This window comes from Notechis scutatus, chromosome 3, assembly GCF_049901735.1.
Source record: "Notechis scutatus isolate UNSWTSFEM ecotype Mainland chromosome 3, rNotScu1.2, whole genome shotgun sequence".
Taxonomy (NCBI): Eukaryota; Metazoa; Chordata; class Lepidosauria; order Squamata; family Elapidae; genus Notechis; species Notechis scutatus.
The window spans coordinates 27,112,647-27,137,099 of NC_142011.1; the positions used below are offsets into that span (position 1 = coordinate 27,112,647).

Here is a 24,453-nt window from a genome sequence, read left to right on the forward strand (position 1 = left end):
TTGATGGAAGGATTTGTAGGCAAGATAACTGCCCTGTTTCCTAAACATTATGAAGAGATGCAGATGATATAACACTCTGCTTTTAACCCTTCTCCATTTCTCTTCCCTACCATCAAGCTTTCAATATTTATTTTTTCTGGGGCAGTGTTTCCTAAACTGGGCAATATTTATTTATTATTAAACTTCTATGCTGTTCACAAGCGATTCTCAGTGAGATACAACAGTGATTGGTCTCATTCGAGAAAATCACGAACCCACATACAGACGGGAGGTTGTACAACTTGCCTTGTGGTATAATCTGGAACTGAACACACTCAAAACCGTAGAAATGGTGGTAGACTTTTGAAGAACCCCTCCCATAGTACCACCTCTTACAATACTAGATAACACAGTATCAACAGTGGAGACCTTCAAATTTCTAAGTTCTATTATATCACAAGACCTAAAATGGACACCTAACATCAAAAACATCATCAAAAAAGCACAACAAAGAATCTTCTTTCTGCACCAACTCAGAAAAGCTCAAACTGCCCAAGGAGCTGCTGATACAGTTCTACAGAGGAATTATTGAGTCTATCATCTGCACCTCTATAACTGTCTGGTTTGGTTCTGGAACCCAACAGGACAGACACAGACTTCAGAAGATAATTAGGACTGCAGAAAAAACAATTACTACCAACCTGCCTTCCATCAAGGAGCTGTATACTGCATGAGTCAAAAAGAGGGCTGTGAAAATATTTACAGACCCCTCACATCCCGGACATAAACTGTTTCAACTTGTTCCCTCAAAACGACACTATAGAGCACTGCACACCAGAACAACTAGACACAAGGACAGTTTTTCCCTGAACGCCATCACTCGGCTAAACAAATAATTCCCTCAACACTGTCCAACTATTTACAAAGTCTGCACAACTATTACTGTTCATCTTCTCATCATTCCTTATCGCGCATCCCCTCCCACTTCTGACTGTATAACTGTAACCTCGTTGCTTGTATCCTTACTATTTATATTGACTGTTTCCTAGTATAATTTGATTGCTCATTGTACCCTATGACTATTATTAAGTGTTGTACCTTATGATTCTTGACGAATGTATCTTTTATGTACACTAAGAGCATTTGCACCAAGACAAATTCCTTGTGTGTCCAATCACAGTTGGCCAATAAAGAATTCTATTCTATTCTATATGTGGATTTCAATTCCCAACTCAGCCTGCATGGACCAATTTATGGAAATAATGAGGAGCAATGGCTGCTAACCTTAATGGCAGTTTGAAGGCCATATCCGGGGAGACTTCCTTGTATTGTTGGCTGGCCACTTGAGAAAAGACTGCTGGATCTTGAATGGCCAGGGCTCCAATCCAGCAGGGAACTGCTTAAGAACTCATGTACATCTTTGATCAATAGCACATCTTTCTCTAACAAGGAACCTCTGGATATACTGACCAAAGCTTTTTCTTGCTGGGTAGGAATTGTGGGAGCTGGAATTCTAAAAAGTATGGAGGCAATTAGCTGGGAACTCCACAGCAAACATATTCTAGAAGGATTGGTAGAGAGAAGCTTGTGAAGCACTCGTGAAGCTTCTCTTGGTTTTTCACCTACAGGTAGTCCCCAACTTACAGCAGTTAGTTTTGTGATGGTTAGAAGTTACAACAGCATTGAAAAAATTGAGTTATGAAATGAGCTATGACACACTTTACACTTCTGGCCATTACAGCATCTGCATGGTCATATGATCAAAATTCAGATGTTTGAAAATTGACTCATATTTATGACATTTGCAGTGTCCTGGGGTCACGTGATCACCTTTTAGAACCTTCTGACAAGCCAAGTCAATGAGGAAGCCTTAACAACCATATTAGTAATTTAACAACTGCAGTGCTTCACTTAACCAGTGTCAAGAAAGGTTGTAAAATGGGGGCAAAAATCATTTAACAAATGTCTCACTTAGCAACAGAAATTTTGGGCTCAAATGTGGTTGTATGCAACATTCACTCACCTTACATTACTTATTTTGTAGTTTTAATTCAGAATGTTTATGGATACCTGTGCTTAAAAACCAATAACTATGAACAATCCTATGCGAGAAAGAAAAAAGTGGGGAGAATTTAGTAAGCCTCTGGATGTTGTTATCCATCTGGGGTGGCAAGAATGCAAATGGCCTCTGGGTGGCGGTGAAGAGCTACAGAAAAGTCTCTGCCGTCATCTTGTGGCCGTCCGTCCACATTTGGCACCTCAGATCCGAAATGGCTATTTTAAAAAGTATTGAACGGATACGCCTCACTGGTCACACCATCCCCTAACCGGGTTTGCGCAACAGAGAACGAAAGTAGAATTTGGCTGATGCCTTGTACAAACCCGGCTGTTGAATTCATTCAGTAAATCGCTATTAATCTAAGCGGCGCAACCATAGCAGCTCGGAAGGCTTTGCTTTTAAAATCTTGGGGGGGTCGTGAGTTGGCGAGGGCATTTCATTGGAATTATTTTGCCAAGCGGAGCTCGGCTGGATAGCGCTGCCCTTCTCCACGGAGACTTGTACGATGCCGGGCTGCTTCTATGATTTCTGTCCCTTCCTGCCATGCCCTTAGGAGGACCCCTCCGTTCAATATTTGTTCTCTGTTAATTATAAAGAATTGAGAAATGAGAAAGGCAGCGAGAATAAACGTGAAAAAACTGATGAGGAAAACCGGGTGAGCCAATAGAATAAAAATCTGCCCGAGAAAAGAAAGAGAAACAAACAAACAAACAAAAAACTTATCAAAAGGAAACACACACAAAAAAACCCCTCCCCCGTCAGCGTCAGTCGAATGAAACAACTCCCTAAGTCTGTACCGATACCCGAGCGCATGCGTACGGGTCTGATTACGTCACTCCCACTTCGGCTTCGACTCCCCCGTCACTTCGTCATTCTGTGTTGCAAGCCGGTGCTGATTTCCTTGTTTGCTGCGCTCGCCCGTGCTGTTTTTTTTTCCTCTTCCTCCCCCTCCCGGCACGGCAACCGAGTGACTAAGCCCACCCCTCGGCTTACGTCGGTGCTGTGGCGTCGGTTCGCCAGCCCCCCTCACTTCTCTCCCTCCCACCGGCCGTTTCCACGAAGGACTGAGCCATAGACCGGGCCTGGGTAGCTGGGTGACCGGACGGGTTTCCGATTCTCCTACCGGGAGCTGCCTAGGAAGTCTCGCTGGACGAGGTGAGTCCTGGGAAATGGAGAGTTTAGTGGGTTGGAGGCGTCCCAGTTCCGGGTCTCATACCTGGACCTGCTCCAGATGGCTCCCGCGGCGTGATTCCCACCCGGCACCCTAGACACCCTGTCATTCCCTTCCGTGCCCCCCTCCTTGCTTTCCCCCTCCGTCTCTCTTCCACCCCCGCGCTCCCTTGTTTCCCAGCTCCGCTCCAACATACGGTCTCCTGGGAAGCGCCCCCTCTTTGGTCTGACTGCGGTTTCCCCCAGAGCCCACTCCGGCTTGAACCTCTTTCCCACTCCAATGAGTTGCGCTCTTTTCTCTTGATCCACTTCTCTTGTCTCTCTCCCCCCCCCCCCCCCGCACCCCAGGGGTTTCCCATCTTTTCTCCCCACCCCTTTATTCTAGGCTGACTCCCCCATCGCGTCCATCTCTCTTTGTCTTCCAGCCACACTGTCCTCCCCAGCACCAGACCGCTTCTTCCTCAGCCACTCAAGAGATCATAACTCTTCTTACCTCCCTTCCTCTCTGCCTCCCACTCTTCAGTTGATTTGCAGTTCCTTCCACAGCTACTCTTGTGTTTCCCTCAACTCTTGTTTCTCTGTAGTTTCTGACTCTTTCTGTCTATGACCTCTTCCCTTCCAAGCCATCCCTCCTTTTCCGGCCTTGGTTACTTCCCTTATCCCTTGACTTTTCATAACCTACCTACCTTCCTTCCTTCCTTCCTTCCTTCCTTCCTTTCTCCACCACCAAAACCACTCCACAACTTCTAATCCACAAAAAAAAAAAAAAAATTTCCTTTTCGTCTCAATTCCCTAGACATGGTTTTGATATAAGTACAGCCTGTTCCTTATCTTACATCACAGGAATTGGCCGGCTGGCTGGGGTTGCTGGAAGTTGTACTGTCATTCGGCTGTCTCTGAAAGCCACAGGTTCTCCAGCCTCTTTACTAAAAGAATTGGCAAGGAATAGAGACCTTTTGGCACACTTAACTATGGATATTTTTTAATACTTAAATGGCCCTTAGGAAAGTTCTTGCTATTCTATGTTTTTTCTTTCACTCTTGATTCATTCACATGCAGACTTAGATTTCTTATTTTACCCCTGGTCTCCTCATCTTTACTCTCATTGTTTTTAATGCCTGAATATATGTTCTAAGGGGGAAAATAATACGGACTGGTTGCACAAGGTTGTTGTAAGGATTTCAGCTGATCAGTACATGGAAAGCAATTGGAGCAGTCAAAAGCATTGAGGGTGTCATCTTACCCTTCTCTTCCTGCCTCCTGATTTTCAAGTTGTTTGCTTTCCGCCCGGTCTTACTGCCTCCATCTTTTATCCCTTACATCTGGCAGCTTTTCTACAATCCTATTTTGTAGGATTATGTAAATATTCAATTTACCGATTTGATTTGAAATATGCTTGAATGAATTGTTGAATTAAATTGTGTTTCCTACTGGAACTGGAAAATGTTATTTAATGCCAATGAATTCATTTGGATATTTCTACATATGGAGAAACAGCTGTTGATTTGGAAATCTGAATTGAAGCACTCTGAGTTAATATTTCCACTTAAGTGCTTAAATCGAATTGATTTGACAATTCAAATCAGAATTTAACTGATGTTCATAGTTTTGCCTCGCAAATTATTGGAAAGCTTTGCAAGCAATTTAGTTTGCCTACCAGAATAATTTCTATGGAGGAAACTGTATTAAAATGTAATAGTGAAACCAATGAAAAATCCTTAATGGCTAAATACATTTAAGTAGTGTGGAATTCACAAGATCAAATACGTGAAATGACAAGTGGCAGGTAAGAGTGATGTAGAAATGAGTGAGTGAAAAAAATGGTTAAGCATGATATGAAGTGGTTGTGAAATGCAAAGCATAAAAGTATATAACAGTTTTTAATTTATACTCTCTACATAAAGCATGTAAATAATGTAGAATAAATATTTTTCATCTAATGAAATGGACTACAATCCAATAAATATATGCCGTAATAAACCTGTTTATCTTAACTTGTCACAAGATTCTCTTGGTTTATGTATAACTTACAACCACAACTGAGACTGGAATTTCAGTCTCTAAGTGATTGAGTCATCACATGACTGGATTTGATTTTATTAAAAATTTAACCACATTGTTAAACCTAGTCATGTAGTCATTAAGTGTATCATACAGTGTTACGCAAATTCAGCTTCCCCAAGGAGGGGAAGTATTGCAGGCTAACTCTGCCCACAGTTTGGAGTTCGATTCTGATGGGGCTCAAGGTTAACTCAACCTCCCTTCCTCCCAAGGGTAATAAAATGAGGACCCAGATTGTTGGGGGCAATATGCTGACATTGTAAATCACTTAGAGAGTGAGGTGATGCATTTGGAAATCCCATTGAAAAGCAACTGTAGGGCAGGAAAACCTTTTAGCTGTTTTTATATCAATCTGCGTTGGCAGGACTTCTTCAAATTTTTGAAGATATTTTGTTGTACAAAGTATAGTTATTAACCGTAGTTTATTTGAAACACATTTTATAAATTATTTAAGTTTAATATATATATATATTTTACAGAAAGTGTGGTTCTTTCTCCTCCAAAATACCATGCTACTTCCTGTGTACTTCTCTCCCTTTTTGTCACAAAGACCAGAAACTTGTATTGGTTTATTTCAGTTTTGGGGCTAAAATACTGGAAGCTGGAACAGGCTGCCTGGAGTTGATGTACATATTTCATGAACAAACAGCAATTAGAATTGTTTGAGTGCTTGAAGCATGTCGATACTTTTCAATATTGTGTTCTTATACCCTGGCAGAAAAATCAAGTGGAATGACTAAACTTCGACACAGTAACAAGCATATAGGATACATTAAGAAGCATAGTACAGTCTCAGCTCAAAGGGCGTTCTAAACATTATATAGAAAAAAAAGAAAAAGCAGATAGGAAAAGAGCTCTTACAGAGTTGAGGGCTGGCAGTGAGGAGGATTGCAATGTGCACTTTTCAGGAAAGACCTATAAGAACAGATTGGATTGCCTGAGAAAAGGCGTCAGTTCAAATAATTTGGACTTGAGTTATTTGGGACTTTGATAGTTACATTAACTTATTGCAAGTATGTGTCATAGACTAATAGAGTTACCTCATTCCATGAGATGATGCTTGGTCGTCATTTATTTATTTTTCAAATTTATATGGCCAACCATCTCACAGAGAGTGACTCTGGTTTGCGTACAACAATCCAATAAAATAATAAATATAAAACAATCATTACCTATAACCATTAAAAACATTAAAAATATAAAAGCAAGACTAAAGAAAAAATGGACAGAGGGATGTTAATAATGGAGCCATAAGTTTATCTGTTCCTTGTCTACGGGCATAACTGGGCCTTGAGGGATCTTCAAAAGCTCAGGTGTGATGAGGCCAAACTCATCTCTGGTGCAGAGATTCCACAATGCAGCAGAAAAGGCCTGTCTCCCAGGACTCATCAAATGTAGCTCGCAATACAGTTGAACCCATAACATGCCCATTCTGTTGGATCTTGTGGGACAGGCAGCTGAACTTTCCAAATAGTCTTCAGAGGCAGCCCTGTGTAGAGCATACTGCATTGGTCGAACTGGAAAGTCTATCATGTCAGCTGGGGGCCATTTTATAGTGAACCTTATAAGCTGTGTCACTTACAATTCTTGATCAAAAACTGAGAACACAATCTAATCTGTAAAGAACTGTGTCATTCCACTGAGTTCTAGCATGGCAACTGTGTTGGGTATATTAAAGTAAACACTAGTATTTTATCTCACTTTGGTTAACGTAGATGCATAAAAATAACAGGATTTGTTTTCTTTCAGTTAGTACTGACTGTTAGATTGGAATAATTCATGTCTCAATACCTTTTTTTCTGTTGTTTTAAAATTCCACTCGCAGAAGCTTTTTTAAAAAGTTGTGATCAATATTAAGGGTTTTACTAACGGGGTTGTTTGTTTGTTTTCAGAGTAACTTTGCATACTGAAATAGGGTTCACATTCCAGCCAATATGACTTGACTTCCTATGACTTCAGGCCACAAACACAGTGCATACTCTTACATGTAGATTTCTGTAGTATTTTTAATATATACATTAAGATCACACTTGGAATACCATATATAGTTTTCTTCATAAAAATGTTGAGCTGGAAAATATAGAAAGAGGAACAATCAGGATGATTATTCTCCTGCTCTCACAAGAGCGAATACACAATTGTGTCTTTTTAACTTAAAGGCAATGTTTCTAAACCATAACAATGTTAAGATGTGAGGACTTCAGCTCCTGGCATTCTCCAGCTAGCATGCTGAATTCTGGGAGTTGAAATCCACGCATCTTAAAGTTATCAAGATTGAGAAACACAGACTGATAGGTAAAGGCATTTTATTAATTCAGTTGCACTACAGAATGAGCTGACATCAGATGTGATGATCACTAATTTAGCTTGTTGTTTTAAAAGAGGATTGACTTCTGGTTTTGATGGCTGTGTGTTATTTCCTCAATCATAGGTAGCATACCTGATGAACAAGGTATGTTTTCCCCTACAGCAGTTAAAGCAACTGGAAATAATTTTGAGTTGGGAAAATAGTTGGTATGGATAAAATAAAACTTGGATCTGCCCTTTTAATCCCACTAATTGTCACGCTTTCACTTCAAAATAAAATGTCAGCGGAGCAACTCATGGGTGTCCAACTTTTTGGCTTGCATATGAAATATATAATATAGTTCGTGTATGTAAATCACATAATGTTAAAAGTTTACAAACTTGTGGGACCCCATTACCAGCTGTCCAGGGCTGCATGCAACCTACTGGCCACATATTGGACAAGCTTGGTGTAGATTTATATGCTAATTTCCCGCATTTACTAATTTATTGTATTTAGATCTACATGAGTTCTTTTCCTACTTTTTTTTTTGACAAGAATGATGAGAAATAGATTGGCGCAGTCATCCAGCAATCAGCAGCAGCAGGAATCACAGACAGCCCCTAGAATTTTCATTCTAATCTTAAACCTGGGGTTAGTTATTTTACATATAAAAGTGCTGTAATTAAGTTTTGTAAAGGCTTGCATATATAACATAAGTTAATCAAGATCGTGTTGACCACTATTATTTGCATGTTGTCAGCTTCAGAGGGCTTTTGGGAATTGGAAATGTTTGAGTGGGATGCCAAAGCCAGATGGAAGGAACATGTGTTGGGATCTTGCATCACTTTCACTTGGAAAGTTAACATTTCTGGGAAATGACTGGTCTGGGATTATCATGTTCAGTGTTCATAACACTTCAGGTTTTAGGAATGGAAAAGATTTTTATTTAAGAATTGAATGCCTTAAATTCTTCCTGATCTCATCCCCTTTTCCTCTAAAAGTCTTCTTTCATCCACTCCCCAATTTCTAATTATAGATCTTGGGAATAAATATGGGTAACCCTTTCTTTTTGTAGACTTGATACTTTTCCATCTGCAATTTTAATTTCAGATTGATTTACTCCATGTTCTTTCCATGCCGTCATTTGTATTTTGTTGGGCCCTAATTAGGATCATGGTGTCCTAAGAAAGTTGGATTCTCCATGGGTATAGAGGAGCCAAAGGTTTCCTCATGAATTGGAACTTCTTGGAATGAAAAATATATATAAATTCAATTTCCTTTCAATATCAGAGAGATATGAACAAACAGCAAAAAAATTCTGAGGCACTGAAGGGCAAAAGAAATTGTATTTAACAGAGCTTTTATTGCATTAAAACATCTTTATTTAATTTGATCTCTGTTGTTTAGTTTGACTTATTTGGCTGGAAAATGATATTTTGATATTGTAACCTAGATATTGTATTTTAAAATAATATTTCTCTTTTATAAACAAGAGGAGTGATGCTTCTGTGGCCAATATCTTAGTCTGAAGCAAATAAACAGAATATTGAAACTTGATGCATAATATATTGTATCTACATGTTCTTATAATTCATACTGATTTAAAACATGTTGAATGGAGGCAGATGCATATTTTCGTAAAATGTTTATGTTGAATAAATGCATTTTCTGCATTTTTTGGCAATTTTTTTCTTGCAGCTTTAAATTGGACAGCTGTCTCTTGATACTGGTTTTACCACCAAAAACTACTTCTGACCTCTTAACACTAATATAATTATTGATGGATTTGGCTACTCTATGAAAGTTATCTTTCAAAAATACAATCTAATATGTAAAGTGTTAATTTAGCCCCTTCTATTTCATACAGTTTTGTAGCATTCTTGCAACATGGTTAACAAGGTAGCCAAGGCATTTTTGGAGGATTGTTGCTTATTGATGGCACAGATGTTTTGAACCAAGAATATCTTCAGGTAGGACTGAAAAAGATCAGATCTGAAAATCTGTAGGGATGTTGGAGGGAAAACAACCCTAGTTTAGAGACAGTCATAAAAATCAAAGTATACTTCATTCCTGATGTTTATTTGTGTTATCCGTTTTGAATGAGGTCATCAATGCTTGTGTGGAAGTGTTTGAATAGTTTATTAAGCAGTGTTCTCTTTTAATTTTTTTTCTTTGTTCCTGAACATATGGTAGCATATTAAGATTCACCCATAATCTCGGTATTTGGGGCATTTCTAGCCAAACAGATACTATTAATCTTAAATTCAGAGATTCTGATTTATTTTTCCTCTTTGATCATTAAATTAACTATGTTTTTATAGTGATATAATATTTTATCTTTCTACATGCTAGTTTGATATATGTATTGAATACATTTCAGTATTCAATGTCGAGCATCAAAATCTTTCCATATTAACAATAACACTGCTCATAAATTGTTCCTGAGCACAGCTTTGATTTGTTTAAAAAAAAGCCCAATAACTTGTAGCTTGTCTCCTAAGAGTAAGTGTCATGCCCCTGTCTAAATCTGATTCAGAGCGGGGCCCAAGCAGCTGACAGGGAGTAGGAGTGTGGCTCTGTTGGCTGTGGAAGAAACTGGGGAAGGGCAAAGGCCAGCTGGGCAGAGCAGGGTAGAGGTAGAGCAAGAGAGAAGGAATTCGGAGGAAGACCCAGGCCCACCCCCCTCTTCATCCTAGGGCATGCAGGGAGGAACAGAGAAGGGAGCAACATGAGTTGCATGGCTTATAGGGGAGGAAAGGGCCCTGATTCCCTTCATTAGCTGCAACTGGGAACACAGTGTCTAAAAAGGGAAGCTGCGCACAGCAAAGTTGTTGGGAGCAAATTGTGAATTATCTGGTATCATCGAGGCTTATCTGGGTTCCTGGCATCTTCCCAACTGTGTATGTTTTGCTGGGCTTTCAAGTCTGCAATTCCTTCTCCTGCCCTGTCCAGTTAATTACTGCAGCGTGATTTGTGTGGATTTTTATTTACAGTTTGTATGTACTTTGTTTTTGGACTGAATTTCCTCCACTTAAAGACTGTTCTTGGGAGAGTTTTTTCTCCAGCTGAAGGTAACCTGGACATTGGGGGCAAAGTTAGAGGTATTAAAGAGACATTTCTTGCTTATTTGACTGTGTTGCCTTTGTGCCATGCCCCGGGTCATCATATTAAGTGTGAGTATTAGGACTGAAGAATTCTCCAGAAAAGCAATCCTTACCAGAAAACAGAGAGACGACAGGGAGTGGTTTACTGCCTTGTGAATCAATGATGACTCAGAAGTTCTAGCTATGTTTGCTTCAGCCTTACTATGCTAATATCGAACCATCTGGTTCTTAAATTCAGAACTAAGATATTAACCATTTATCATTCTTTTATGATAATAGACTTGTCAGTAGCAAAGCTATTTAATTCCTTCTCACTTTTTATTTCATTTTCTGAGCTGATTTTTGTAGGTTTAGGATCTTCATCTTGCAGGCATCCTGGTGTTCGGAAAGTATGAATATTTACAAGACTTCCAATGGATATTTGAATATCCATTACTGGTATTAGATTTTAAAATAAATATTGTTAGTTTGACGAGGAGCTTCCACTATGTGTGTGTAAAACCATATTCTCAGGATGAATATGGTGAAACCTATGGCCATTAAATGTTAGTTATCAATACATGGTATACTAAATTGATCATGCTTGGGATTTCCATGTATTGTGGCCAAAAGAAAGGCTTGAATGCTTTGGGGTTATAGCTATAGCAAGACCCATTTGGAATTGGATTGTTTCTGATCTGCCTCAAATCACATTCGTTCCTGAAAACCACCAAATTGTCCCATGAAGGGGAGGTTTGTCATGGACTGGAGGAAGAAGGGAGTGTTCCAGAGTTCTCCAGAATATTCTCTTTCTGAATTAGTGAGTTTTGTCCATCCTTATATTTGTTATTATTTAATATAATTTATCTTATTGCCTTAGTCCCACTAGGATTCAGGTAAAGTACAATATCAAAATTATTTTTTTTAAATTAAGTAGTATATGATATGTAGTGTGATATAACACATTTTAATAATAAATATTTTCTGGCACTGGAGACTCCCCAGTGATCAGTACCCAAAGGTGTTCCAAATGAGTCACATTTTTTGCAAGCTTTCTCCAAAAAGAGAGAAGAAAACACTTGCCATTGGACCAAATCCTGTTTCATCTTGTAGTAGAAGAGAATCTTCAGCAAACACTCCCTGATCATCTGGATTCAGCAAGGAGAATCTATGTGGGAAAGATGGTTTCTTAGGTACATGGGCCCTGAACCATATAGGGCATTATAAGTACTGACCAGGCTGTTAAATTCCACTCTAAAATAGATAACCAATGCAGTTCCCCCACAATGGCAGTGCCAAGACTATCCAGTAATCCAGTAATCATACGGGATGCTTCATTTTGGATCAGCTACAGTTTTCAGATATTCTTCCACGCAGCCTTATATAGAAGAAATAATGACAAAGGCATGAATGATTGTCCTCAGTGCATGCTGTGCTCTTTTGGACTGCAATTAATACACTGGCTGAAATTGAGCAAAGACCCTCATAGCCATAACTTCTACCTCATTCTCTATTAAAGGACCATGTTGCTCCATATCTCCTGACTTCGGAGCTTCAGCCACCCTCCTGATCATCTAGGAACGTTAGCCTGGCAGCTTTACATCTTCACTATCAAAGGCCAAACAAGTTGGGTGTGGCTGAAACAGACTAGGGATTGGTCAGTTTTTCCCCTTTCTTCCCAGTAAGCTGTGTAAAGGGCAAGGTTTTAAGATCCTTGGGTTTTTAAAAAAGTTTTACTCTTTTGTTGTAGAAGTGGGATGAAGGGAATGTTATTGTTGCAAAAGCTTCAGCAGCTTAGAAAGGAGCAATCATTATCATTGCTTGTCAATGTTCCTGATTGGACAGAAATGAAGGTGATTGGGATTACTTGTCCTGTTGATGTGAAGTTCAATACTTGTAAGAGTATAATAGTCAACTTAACCTTCCTAGTACTATATTTATTCTAAGTATTAGAAAGTAGACTAGAACTCCCCGCCTGGGAAATAAGCAGTTTTCAGATGGCATTGTCTTGTGTGGTTCTATTATAATGTATTTTGATACTTGTCCAAATGTCAGTGCTTGGCCTCATTTTATTACCTGAAATTTGCTAAGGTTAGCTATTCCCAAATATTTCTCAGTTGTCTAAAATAATTGGATTCTCTTGTTCATGGTCCTTGATTCCTAGAAATAGTAATGAACTGCTTGAATACCCATCCCTCTCTCTTCAAATTGCTTGAATACTCATTTGTCTCTTAAATTTCTAATGTGGAGAAGCTGCTTTGGAGATTCCAGAATTAAGGTTAAGGTGTGATATATTAACTTTGATTAAATAAGTATGAGACGTGCAAAATAGATATATTGCACTTTGACAGTTAAGCTTTGCACAGCAGCAGACAGTGTGTTCTTCATTGTAAAACACTGATATAGAGCAGATCTGCTGGGTTGGCAACTTCCCAACCCTGAAATGAAATGGATTGTGCTCAGAAACCATTTTGTTCAGTTAAAGGTAGATAGTAAGTTGCTCCAGGACTCATGTAAGGGAACCTTTTCTAGTTTTACTTCAAGCTGATGCTCTGCTTCTTTGATGTTCCACATATCTCTGTTAGGTATATTTGTAAGGTATTGCAAATTTTATTTGGACATAAGGTAGGATATAAGGTGTATTGCCGTGTAAGAACCATGGTGGTGCAAGTGGTTAGAATGCAGCACTACTTCATCTGACTGCCAGCTGTCTGCAATTTGGTAGTTCGAATCTCACCAGGCTCAGGGTTGACTCAGCTTTCCATCCTGCTGAGGTGGGTAAAATGAGGACCCAGATTGTTGGGGGCAATATGTTGACTCTGTAAATCGCTTAGAAGGGGCTATAAAGCACTGTGAAGCAGTATATAAGTCTTAAGTGCTATTGCTATTGATATCTACAAATATCTACAAAGCATTTGAACTAAAAATATTTTCTTCTATCAGAATTTTTCAGGACTAAGCAGCTATTTGATGCTGCACTTTAATTGTTTGGCTTCTATGGGACCATGATATCATTGGAATGGGCAAGGTCATATATTTAGGGGAGGGGAGGAGAGGAGATGGTGTTTGTTAAAGGGGGATTAAAAAGACAAAATGAATCTTGAAACTTTGGAAATCATGTTGCTATTTAACTCTATCAAGATGAGGAAACTGGCCCAATTTCTAGTATGCCCCTTAAAGTTAACCACCACCCATTCAAACGAATAACTGTAAATAACAACCTTACTGTCTCTACAATGGAGCTTTGGAAACTGTAAAAGAGCTTAGTATAATGTAAGAAACTTGAACCTCAATAAGGGTTCAATCAGCATTTTGTTCTTAGGCAAGAGGTGCAGTCAACTTTTGAATGGCATGCTAGGACCGTACGATACTCCAGAAAGTAGGGTAGGACAGCATAAAGAAGTGAATGAGACCAAGAAAAAATCAATTTCAATGTATTTATTAATTTATTAAATATATTGAATATATTAGCTTCTCGTGCATTTCATGTTGCAAAGGACTGCAAATTTCTCTTAAGATTTTGGGAATCTTGTATGGCTGTGAAATTCAGGTAATAGATTTCGTCATAAAGAGGGATAAGAGGTGTGAATAAGCAGCTGTGGATATTGTATTGGACAGTGTTCTGCTATGCCTGTCTGGTCATGCAGAAGGAAAGGTTGATTGACTCCAATATAGTCACCCAATAGCAGGTGACTAAATCTATTCTCTTTGAGATAAGTAAAATTCAAGAGAAGGAATAATGGAAAAAAAACACTTCTGTACTAATGCCAAGGAGGATCAACAGAAGAGAGTAAACAGGGTGTCGGTTTCTTATTAAGAAAATAAAAAGTCAGCTGTTTTAAGAGCTTGTTATGAATTGCTTTTTCTATAAACTCACTCTTGCGTGTAACCCAAACACCTTTAGCAAGGCTGTAATTATCTACAGTTGCCTGGGCTTCCAAATGTAATAAAACACATCTCTATGCATAGCCAAAAATATATATTCATTTTAAGAAACCTGATTTAAAGCTAAGTGGTTAATGAGAATTCAGGCTAGAGTCAGAATTAGAAAAGGACTCCAAAATGTAGCAAGAAGTGGGAAAACCAAAAAGGAATGTTTATTGTCCAGATGTACTTAAAACCTTTCAGAGGTAATTTGGAAGTTGGCTTTTCCCAGCTGAAGTACCGGACTTACAATGTGACTTGCAAAATGAAGGAATAACAACTAAAAAAATAACATAGGCATCAGGCAAGCATAGTGACTTCTAGTTTTTGAAGCAGAATGATCAAATGAGGATTAGAAATAAAATCAGCAGTATGCTAGCAAGTATATTATTTAAACTATTGACAATTATTTAAAGAGAAGTATCTGAGAGTCCCTGTTGGTGATGTGGAAGATTGGGAAAATGTAAATATTCCGAATTCTCCAATTCCTCCTAAATTTTCCATTTCCATTTTCTAAGGGAGCTTCATGTAGCAAACAGATCCTTATTCTTGTACAAAACTGTTAGGCTTCAGAGTGTGTAATACTGGAAGGAATTTGGACAAAAAAATTTGAAGAAAATTTTGAAATGATACTTGAAGCTTAACTTCTGTACTTCAGTCCAAGAAAGGTCAAACCAGCAGGATTGTAAAATCATAGAATTTAACCTCCTGCAGAACCTCCTTCACTGCAGAAATCTACCATTACAATACCCCAGCCAGATGTCCATCGTTCCTCTGTGTAGACATCTGAAAAATTAGATTCTATGACCCCTCCCATAGTTGTCTGACTATACTTTCTATTTGAAAAAAAAATACTGATGTTCAACCAAAATCTCCTTTTGTGAATTTAAGCACATTGCTTCTAGTCCCATCTTCTCTAACAACTCAAAACAATTCTATCCAACATGGCTACCTTTCAGATGCTTGTAGACTGTTATACTTCCCTTTACTTCAGATTAAAATATGCAGAGCCTTCAACCATTTCTCTCTTTTTTTCCTACACCCCTTCTTGGTTGATATCGTTTGACATGTTCCTTTTTCTCAATAGCCTTCTTAAAATGTTGGACCCAGAACTGGATGCAGTATTGAGTGTGGCCTATCTACTAAGTGTGGCTACCCGACAGAGAATAAAGAGCAGTTGAGAATCCTCTTTAATCTCAGAGAGGAATGAAAGGATGTGTATGAAACTTGGAGTGCCAAGAGGAGCACATTATGAGATGCAAGAGAACAAAGGTGGAAATTGAGAGAGAAAAATGTTCCAAAATGATAACAGGTGGAGGAAAGGGCCATGAAGGAAGAAGTGCAGAATTTATGTTGATTTGAAAATCAGTGAGATCTTTGATCTCAGGCCTGTAGTCTACTCTAAATGTTCTATTCCATTTGCAGAGTAAGATATAACAATAAGCACCTAGAAAAATGGTTAGAACATTTTATGCTCTGGAAGAACTTTTATAGAGGCTTTTACAGTAAGACTCACCTGCTCAGCATTTTTCATAGCTTAATCTTTTATTACGCATTATTTATTTTTTCCTGGCAACTACTTGGTAACTTTGTAGGTCAAGGTCTTTGTTATTCAAAACTGGGTTCTTTCCAAAGTATGTTGAAATCTTAATCACCAAAGAGAAAAATCCTTTTGTGATATATATTTTAAAATTGAACTTTAGTTGGAAGTTTAAAATTGTTTGGCTACCTTCTGCATCCTATCTTTGTTTTTCACTTATTATAGAACTTTGAGTAGGAGTGCTTTCTGAATAAATCACCACTCCTAATTTTCCTTCCATCATTATGGCTTTTAGATGTATTGGATTTCACCTTCCAGAATTTCCATTTGGGTTAATCAACAATCTGACTAGGAATGGGACTTCCGGTTTGAGCTTCTTCAGCAACAGACCGAAACCTCGTCTCTGCGAGGCTTCGATCCGTGCTCGCCGCTGGAGCGCCCCGAGCCAGCTGGTTTCGGGGCTAAACCACCCCATAGAGGTGGTGAAGAGGGGGGAGGCTGCCAGCAGGGTTTAGGAGAGCCGCATCACTCCTCCCCAGCTGGCCATTACTCCCTTTCCCGAAGGTGGTTGCAGCGGTGGTCAGAAATGGCCACCACAAAGAAGAACTCGACCGGAAAAGAATGTGCAGGAGGAAGATAAGAAGAGAAAGTTTTGGTTGACCGGGTCAAACAGCAAAAGTAACAAATAAGGTACCCTGGAATTGAAACTGTTAAAAAACAATAACATTGTTCCCTAAGAAGATTTTTAAGCTGCGAAGGAGAGAGAAAAGGGAAAAGATTTGGTTTTCTCATTTTCCTATACTGACAGCTAAGAGACTTAAGCAAGAAATTGGAAAAAAATCCACTTTGACATCAATAGGCATTTAATGCTGAAAATAAAAAGTCAAAGGGATAATAAAGATTTCTGGATAATTAAAAGCTTTTGAAAACAGGAAAGGAGAGAAAAAGAATAAAAGGGTAGGATCTGGAAGGGAGGAGACTGCCTGGAATTAAAAAAGAACTTACAGCAAAATCTCAACAAGACTTCCAAAAGATGCATTCTAACTGAAATATCGCAACAAAAACCCCAGGAAGAGAAAGTCGAAAAAGAAATAAGAAGATATAACTCGGGACTATCTGGATTACTTGGTGATCTCTGGATTCTTGGTTATTGTATTTGAATGACTAAAATCAATCGGGTGTTTGTTTAAAACTGTTTAAAATGGCTCCACTTTTAGAAGAACTGAAAATGGAACTTAAAACGTACAAAGAAGATGCACAAGAAGGGGGAGGTTCTTTTAGCTTCATATTTCAGTTTTTAGAAATGGAGATTTGGAATTATGAGAAACAACAAGAAATGCCTGCAGAACAAGAAGATTGCGACAAAGAAGAAGCCATCTTTAATGAACAAGTAATCTTAGATGGGGGAAAAAAAGGAAAGTGGGGGTGGGGGAAGAGAATGGAAAGTTTAAGATTGGGAAAAACAACTCAAAAAAAGAATAGAGTGAAAAATAAGTATAAAATCAGAAAGCAACAGAAGAGGGAAATGCAGAAGAAAGAATTAGAACTAGAGAGACGAGGGGGTAAAAAGGAGGGAGAAGATGAGAGGGAAGAAAGAAAGGAAAAGAAGTTATAAAGGACAGAAGCAAAATATAGAGAAACGGGGCCTGTTTAGAGATAATGGGAGAAAACTTAATGGAAAAAGGGATTCTGCAAAGGTACATAAGATAGTATGGTTATATTAGAAGCAGAAATAATTTTAGAAAATATGAAACAATGTATGATTAAAATGTCTGATAAAATAGCTATCGTAATTCAGTGGAATGCTTGTCAATAAATAAATGTAACAAAAGGTATATTGAATGATTTATAAAACATGTGAAGAGAAATAAGGGAAAAATTAATTATGGAGATTATATGTGTTTTTAAGGAAGTATGATATTTAATTGAAAAGAAGCGTTAAAGATGTTAAGATTTTAATGATTATTAATGACAGAACTGAACTGGAATGGAATGAGGGTTTATAATTACATATATTTACTATCTTTTTTTTTTAAAGAATATAGTGCATATTATAAGAATGTGAACTTCCGGTTTGTCGGCTTCGCGAGTGGCAGGGATTTGCGATCCTGCGCGATCCCTGCCGCGCTAGCCGCTTTGATGCCTCCGGTCTATTGATCTGGAGGCTAGGGCTGCCATGAAGAGGCAGCCCAAGATAGGAGGGATCCGGACAAGGGGTTGGGGTCTTCGCAGACCCCTTCCCCACCCGGCTTAACCCTCTTTCTCAAGGCGGTGGAGCGGCGGTCTGTAATGGCCGCCACAAAGAAGCTGACAGCTGGACAAGATCGTGCTGGAGGAAGAGAAAGTGCTGAAGCGAAAGTTTCTTGGCTGAACTGGACTATAAGATACAAGTAATACAAGTAATATCCTGAAAATTCGGATTTTTTGAAAGATACTTTGTTTCCAGAAGAGATTTACAAGCGGCGAGTGAAAGTGTTTTAAGAGAAAGTTTACTCTCCTTCCACATGGATTTAACAAATGGATATTGAAAATCCTGCTATTTTATAGAAGGTAAAAATTTAAAGCTTTCTGTTATAAGTGGGAAGGGAGAGGACAAAAAGAAAATTTTCATTAAGATTTTGCTGGAGGAGATGCCTGGAAGATTTTGAGATTGGAAGTTAATTGTAATGAGACTTTAAAATACAGATTGGGTTTTTTTTTTCCTTGCCAACTGATATTACCCCAGGAAGAAAAAGTGTGAAGAACTTTGTGTTCTGTTTGGACTGTTTGATGACTTTGGGATTTTGGGGAATTGTTTTAAGTTTTGAATTATCTTGGTTGTTTTAAAAAGAAGAAGAAGAGAAAAAAGAAGAAGAAAAGGTTTATAATGGCTTTATCTGTTGATGAACTGAGAGAGGATAAAAAAGAAGGTAAAGACGGTGTGAGAGAATTTTTTTGCTTTTTAGAAATGGCGCTTGCTACTTATCAACAAACATAGCAATTAATGGAGGATAAAGAAGAAGAAGAAGAAGAAGAAGAAGAAGAAGAAGAAGAAGAAGAAGAAGCCATCTTTAATGAGTCTAAAAGGACATAAGACTTAAAAAAAACATCCAAGAAAGAGAAAAATAAGATGCATAATCAATATACTGTTAGAAAGCAAAAGAAAAGAGAAATGTAACAGAGGGGGAGCGAAGGGGGTAAAAAGACCAGATGGGATAAGATAGGAAGGAAGAAGGGGAAAAAAAGCCAAAAAGGTATGAAATAAGGTGTGGAGAAGAAATCTTTTTTATGGATAATGGGTAATGCATAACTTTGTTTCAAAATGTTTCTGCAAGGTACATGATAGTATTGTAGTATTTGTATGAGAATTAGAAAATTAGAATTTTATAAGGCTTAAGTAAAGATTAAAATATTAAAGGTTTAATAATGATAGATTTTAAGATTTAATAAAATATTAAAAGGAATGTTGAAACATTTAGTTTAAGTATAGAGTTTAATTGACTATTGTGTGGATGTTAAATAAACTTATTATTATGGTATTTGTTTTTGAAATAGATAATTGGAATGCTATGAGATTTAATGTTTAATTATATATTTAATTACTTTATGGATTTACTATTTTAGTAAGTAGAATGTACTAAGCAGAATTAGATAGGGAATTAGATGTTAATGTAGGGGAGCGATGGAAAGGCATCATACTTCGATTAGTGATTTCAGGAGAAATATTTTTTTTTTCTAATATGAATGAGATAAATGGATAATTGAAAAGAATGGACAAAAGATACAAATACAATGATTTAAATTAAGATGAAATAAATAAAATAGAATTAAGAAGAGTGGAAAGCGGGGAGAAGTTATAATAAAGATATAGAAGGGTAATAAGATAGGTAATGGTATATAAGTTGAACATGAATTTAATTGAAGTCCATACAAAGAGAGGTAATCCGGGGCCAAGCTACTTTTTAAAAAGAAGTTTTATGTTTTTGTGTTTTGTGTGTGTATGTCTGATTGAGATTTAATAAAACCTTGGGAGAAAGCGAGAGGAATATTTGTAAACAAGGCAGAGGGAAATATGAATATGATGAGTATAAAATGGATAAATATAGAAGAAATGTAATTGAATAAGACTAAAGAGAAATAATGAGAAATTTGTTAAAAAATATTTAAGTGGAAATGGGATATATTAGAATTGTATTGTATAAAACAATGTTTTATTTGCCTTGTAAAATTTATAATGGAAAGAGTTTCAATGTCTTTAATGTTTAATGATACTTTGTTTGTCTGTAAAATTAATAAAATTTGTTTAAAAAAAAAAAAAAGAATGTACCAAGCAGAATTCGATTGGAAGTTATGTATTATGTATTATATTGAAGGTCATAAACTTAAGGTATATATTGAAGTTTAAATAAGAGTTGAATGGAAGTAATTAAAAGATATAAAGGTGTCATACTCCAATTAGTAACTACAGGAGAAAATTTGTTTAATGAGAAAAGATAATATGAAATTGAAACAGAACAGACAAAAGTATAAATATAATGATTTGAATTGAGATGAGATAATCAAAATAAAATTGAGAAAATTAAAAGAGGGGAAAAACTATATAGAAAATGTAAATTAGTATAAGATATGGAATAGAATACAAAAAGGAGCATGAAATTGAGTTTTGTGTCTGTATAAAGAAGTTCAACCCGGGACCATACTATTTTCAAAAAAGATGTTTTACTTGTATTTTGTATGTGTGAAAACCCAAATAAAACTTTATTAAAAACAACAACAACAATCTGACTAGGAATGTCTGAGTAAGTCCAGAAAACCTATCTACAGTATAGGTAGGGTTTGCTGTGACATCACAAACCTGATTCTGCTGTTATAGTTACCAAATAGCATTGGAACCCTGCATAAATATCGTAGAAGTCTGAGTTTATTTGGAAGATACAGGAATAATGCTATTGTTGCTGTTTTTACAGAGGTCTAAAGTAAGGGAGCATTATTGCTTTTAAAGTACTAGAGAAGGTAACACTGATCAAGTGAAAGTGGCTGAGTAACATGTAAGCTATTGTAATATACTTTGCAGAACTGAAAGATCTAAGTTCTCCATGCTGTAGTAATTGTTATGTAGCATTGTAACTGCAATGTTTGCTAGATTTAGGCCCAAATAAATTCTAAATAACTGTTTGTAAAGTTCCTACATATTGCGATTATTGAACTGGGATTTAACCTTTGATCTTTCTGTTGTTATCTCCATTTTATTGGGTTTCACATGAAGTCTGCAGAGGAAGTAAAACTGAGTGAAATTGGGAATTGAGCTTACTATGTGTGTGCATATAAAAGTGAGGAAGAGAGAAAAACATTATTTTCCCCACAATTTATACTATGTAACAAAACATGTGCATGTTGTAAATGTTATAACAAACCTTTACGCTGTATGTGGTATAACACCCATTCATCAGAATCCACATTTCTTTTTCTGGTGTTTTTCATTATTTTTATTCATTTTTTGCAGAAAACTGCACATTCTTTTTTTTTTTAGCTTTTCTGTTCATATTCCCTGCCTCTTTGAACTATTTCTTTAATGTATGTTATTAGAATATATATACAGAATAATATGTTAACTTACATGTTCTGAATAATTACAAAAATGTATATGATTATTGTTGAATATGTGGAAAAATCTAAACTTTTTAAGAGTTGCATCAAATTTTACAGTTGTTGGAGAAACAGCTGTTTGATGTGCATGCAATTTCTGTGTGTTAGGGAGTACTGCATGTATACACATCTTTAAATAAAATAGTTTAGTCATTTATTTATTTATTTATTATATCATGCCTATATTATTTTTTATAAATAACTTAAAGCACATATCAAATGCACATTCCTCCTCCTATTTTCCGCACAACAACAACCCTGTGAGGTGAGTTGGGCTGAGAGAGAGTGACTGGCCCAAGGCTTATCTTCTAGTAGGTCAGAATTCCTAAGGAGATTCTCAGTCATCCAGGTCAGGGGGCCCCAACCTGCGGCCTACAGTCCATTATTGGGTCGTAGCCTATTTGCAACCAGGCTGTTTGAGTGATGGGCAGGCACGTGTGTGCACACATGCAGCTTCATTTGTGTGAGTGGTGGGCACCAGAGCACGGAGTCCCACTAGTGCCAGCGGCAGATGTATATGCCCAGTGCTCACATAAACGAAACTGCATGCACACACACACACACACACACACATACATGCCCCTCATACAGAAGCATCCCTTCTTCTCTCTCTCCCGCATGCCAGAAAGGTTGGTGATTTTTGGATGACCTGGATCCTAAATCCAAAAAATTTTGGGAAAATTTTCCACTGGGACAACCATAATTGAGAATCTCCATAGGCATTGTTAGGCAAGGTAGGTGTTTAATAAGTTGTGCCGATTTTTTTTTTTTAACCATGGTTGTTCAGCGAATCATTGCAGTAGTTACCGTATTTGCCGGCGTATAAGACGACTTTTTTGCCCTGAAAAAGATGCCTCCAATTGGGGGGGTCGTCTTATATGCCGGGTCGTCTTATACGCCGGCAAATAGTAATTGGGAAGCACTGCGGCTGCCCGCGGCTGAGGCACTTTTGCGCACCGTGGAAACGAATCCCGTGAAGCCGAAAGGAGCAGCCAGCCTTCTCCCAGCTCCCAAGGAAACGAGGCTCGCACCGCCCGAGCTCCGCTGAGGTATCCGGCTGGGGCTGTCAGGAGTTGTTACCGCTGGCGCGGCTCCGCGCGGCTCCAGTCCCGCGTTGCCTCGGGAAGGGAAAGGCAAAAGCCGCGGCTCTTCCTTTTTGCCTTTCCCTTCCCGAGGCAACGCTGGACTGGAGCCGCGGAGCCGCCCAGCGGTAACAACTCCTGACAGCCCCAGCCGGATACCTCAGCGGAGCCCGGGCGGTGCGAGCCTCGCTTCCTTGGGAGCTGGGAGAAGGCTGGCTGCTCCTTTCGGCTTCACAGGATCTGTTTCCACGGTAGACAAAAGTGCCTCAAAAAAAAAAAAAAAAGTGCAAAAGTGGAAGGCGTGCGGAAGAGGGGGCGAGTATATAACAAACTATATTTTGAGTGGAAATGTTGGGGGGTCGTCTTATACGCCGGGTCGTCTTATACGCCGGCATATACGGTACATGAGTCACGCAATCCTTCAGTGAACCTGGCTTCCTCTGTTGACTTTGCTTGTTGAAGCCAGCTGGGAAGGTTTTAAATGTTGATGAACTTGGGCCACTGCAACCATTGTAAATACATACTGATTGCCAAATGTCCTAATTTTGACCAGGGTGCTGCAATGGTCACAAATGCAAGGACTGGTTATAAGTAACTCTTTTCAATCCTGTTGTTAATTTCGAACAGCCACTAAATAAATAGTTGTAAGTTAAGGCTACCTCTATTTTCATTGTTTGTAGGTGGGACCAGAATGAACATTGATTGTCTAGAGGGCAGGTCCACATAGTAGAAATTTAGAGATTTATTTGTTTGGCTACATCTTGCTATCTGCAGTTGAGGTTAGACTTGGATGATTAATTAGTGCTCTTCTATGTAAGGCAGGATGTAATAAGAACTTGCCCTAGGTCTAATTCTTAAGGTTAACTCTATGGATTTTTCCAAGGAAAAAATATCTACAATGACTGTTTTGCACGTTCTGATCTTTCTAAGAATTAATCCTACAATTATGCCCTTCAGTAGTTAGTCAGCAGCATTATCTGGATGTGTGCTGTTAATGATATTACTAAATAGCTATTGCAATTTCTTTTTGTATGTGTTACTCAGAGTGATTTAAGAGTTCTTTAATTTTACAGTCTATGCTCAAACTCACATAGTCACAGAGGTGTCACATGATGTATTGGGCATTTTCCCCCTTCGCTAAACCAAGTGTGGGCATGGCCAGCACGTGATGCGTCCAGCCCATGGGCTGGGAGTTTGACAGCCCTGGTCTATGCAAAATGTAAGTCCTGAGAGCAGGGTGACTGCAGTTTGTGCTTGATCACTGAAAGGGAGTTCCATGAAAAAGTATTGACCCTTTTCTCCAAAGCACCTGAAGGCGGGACAAGAAGCAATGGGTGGAAATTAATCAAGGAGAGAAACAACTTAGAACTAAGGAGACATTTCCTGGCAGTTAGAACAATTAATCAGTGGATCAACTTGCCTCCAGAAGTTGTGAATTCTCCAACACTGGAAGTTTTTAAGAAGAGATTGGACAACCATTTGTCTGAAATTCTATAGGGTTTCCTGCCTAGGCATGGGGTTGGACTAGAAGACCTCCAAGGTCCCTTCCAACTCTGTTATTCTATTCTATTCTATTCTATTCTATTCTTTCAGATTTTCTGAGTGTTGCATAGCTTTGCCATTGAATGTTATCAAAGCTT

General features: G+C 38.1%; 2 protein-coding genes across 4 annotated transcripts in view; one reads left to right on the top strand and one right to left on the bottom strand.

Annotated features, from left to right (window-relative positions):
* LPIN3 (lipin 3) overlaps window positions 1–3,161 on the bottom strand; it is a 55,647-nt gene extending 52,486 nt beyond the window's left edge. For both annotated transcript variants that reach the window (XM_087959366.1, XM_087959363.1), the window contains exon 1: window positions 3,032–3,161. The gene's annotated coding sequence lies outside the window, so the exon portion shown is untranslated. The remainder of the gene's footprint in view (window positions 1–3,031) is intronic.
* The window catches only part of ZHX3 (zinc fingers and homeoboxes 3), a 50,629-nt gene continuing 29,218 nt past the window's right edge, over window positions 3,043–24,453 (top strand). For both annotated transcript variants that reach the window (XM_026665056.2, XM_087959362.1), the window contains exon 1: window positions 3,043–3,193. The gene's annotated coding sequence lies outside the window, so the exon portion shown is untranslated. The remainder of the gene's footprint in view (window positions 3,194–24,453) is intronic.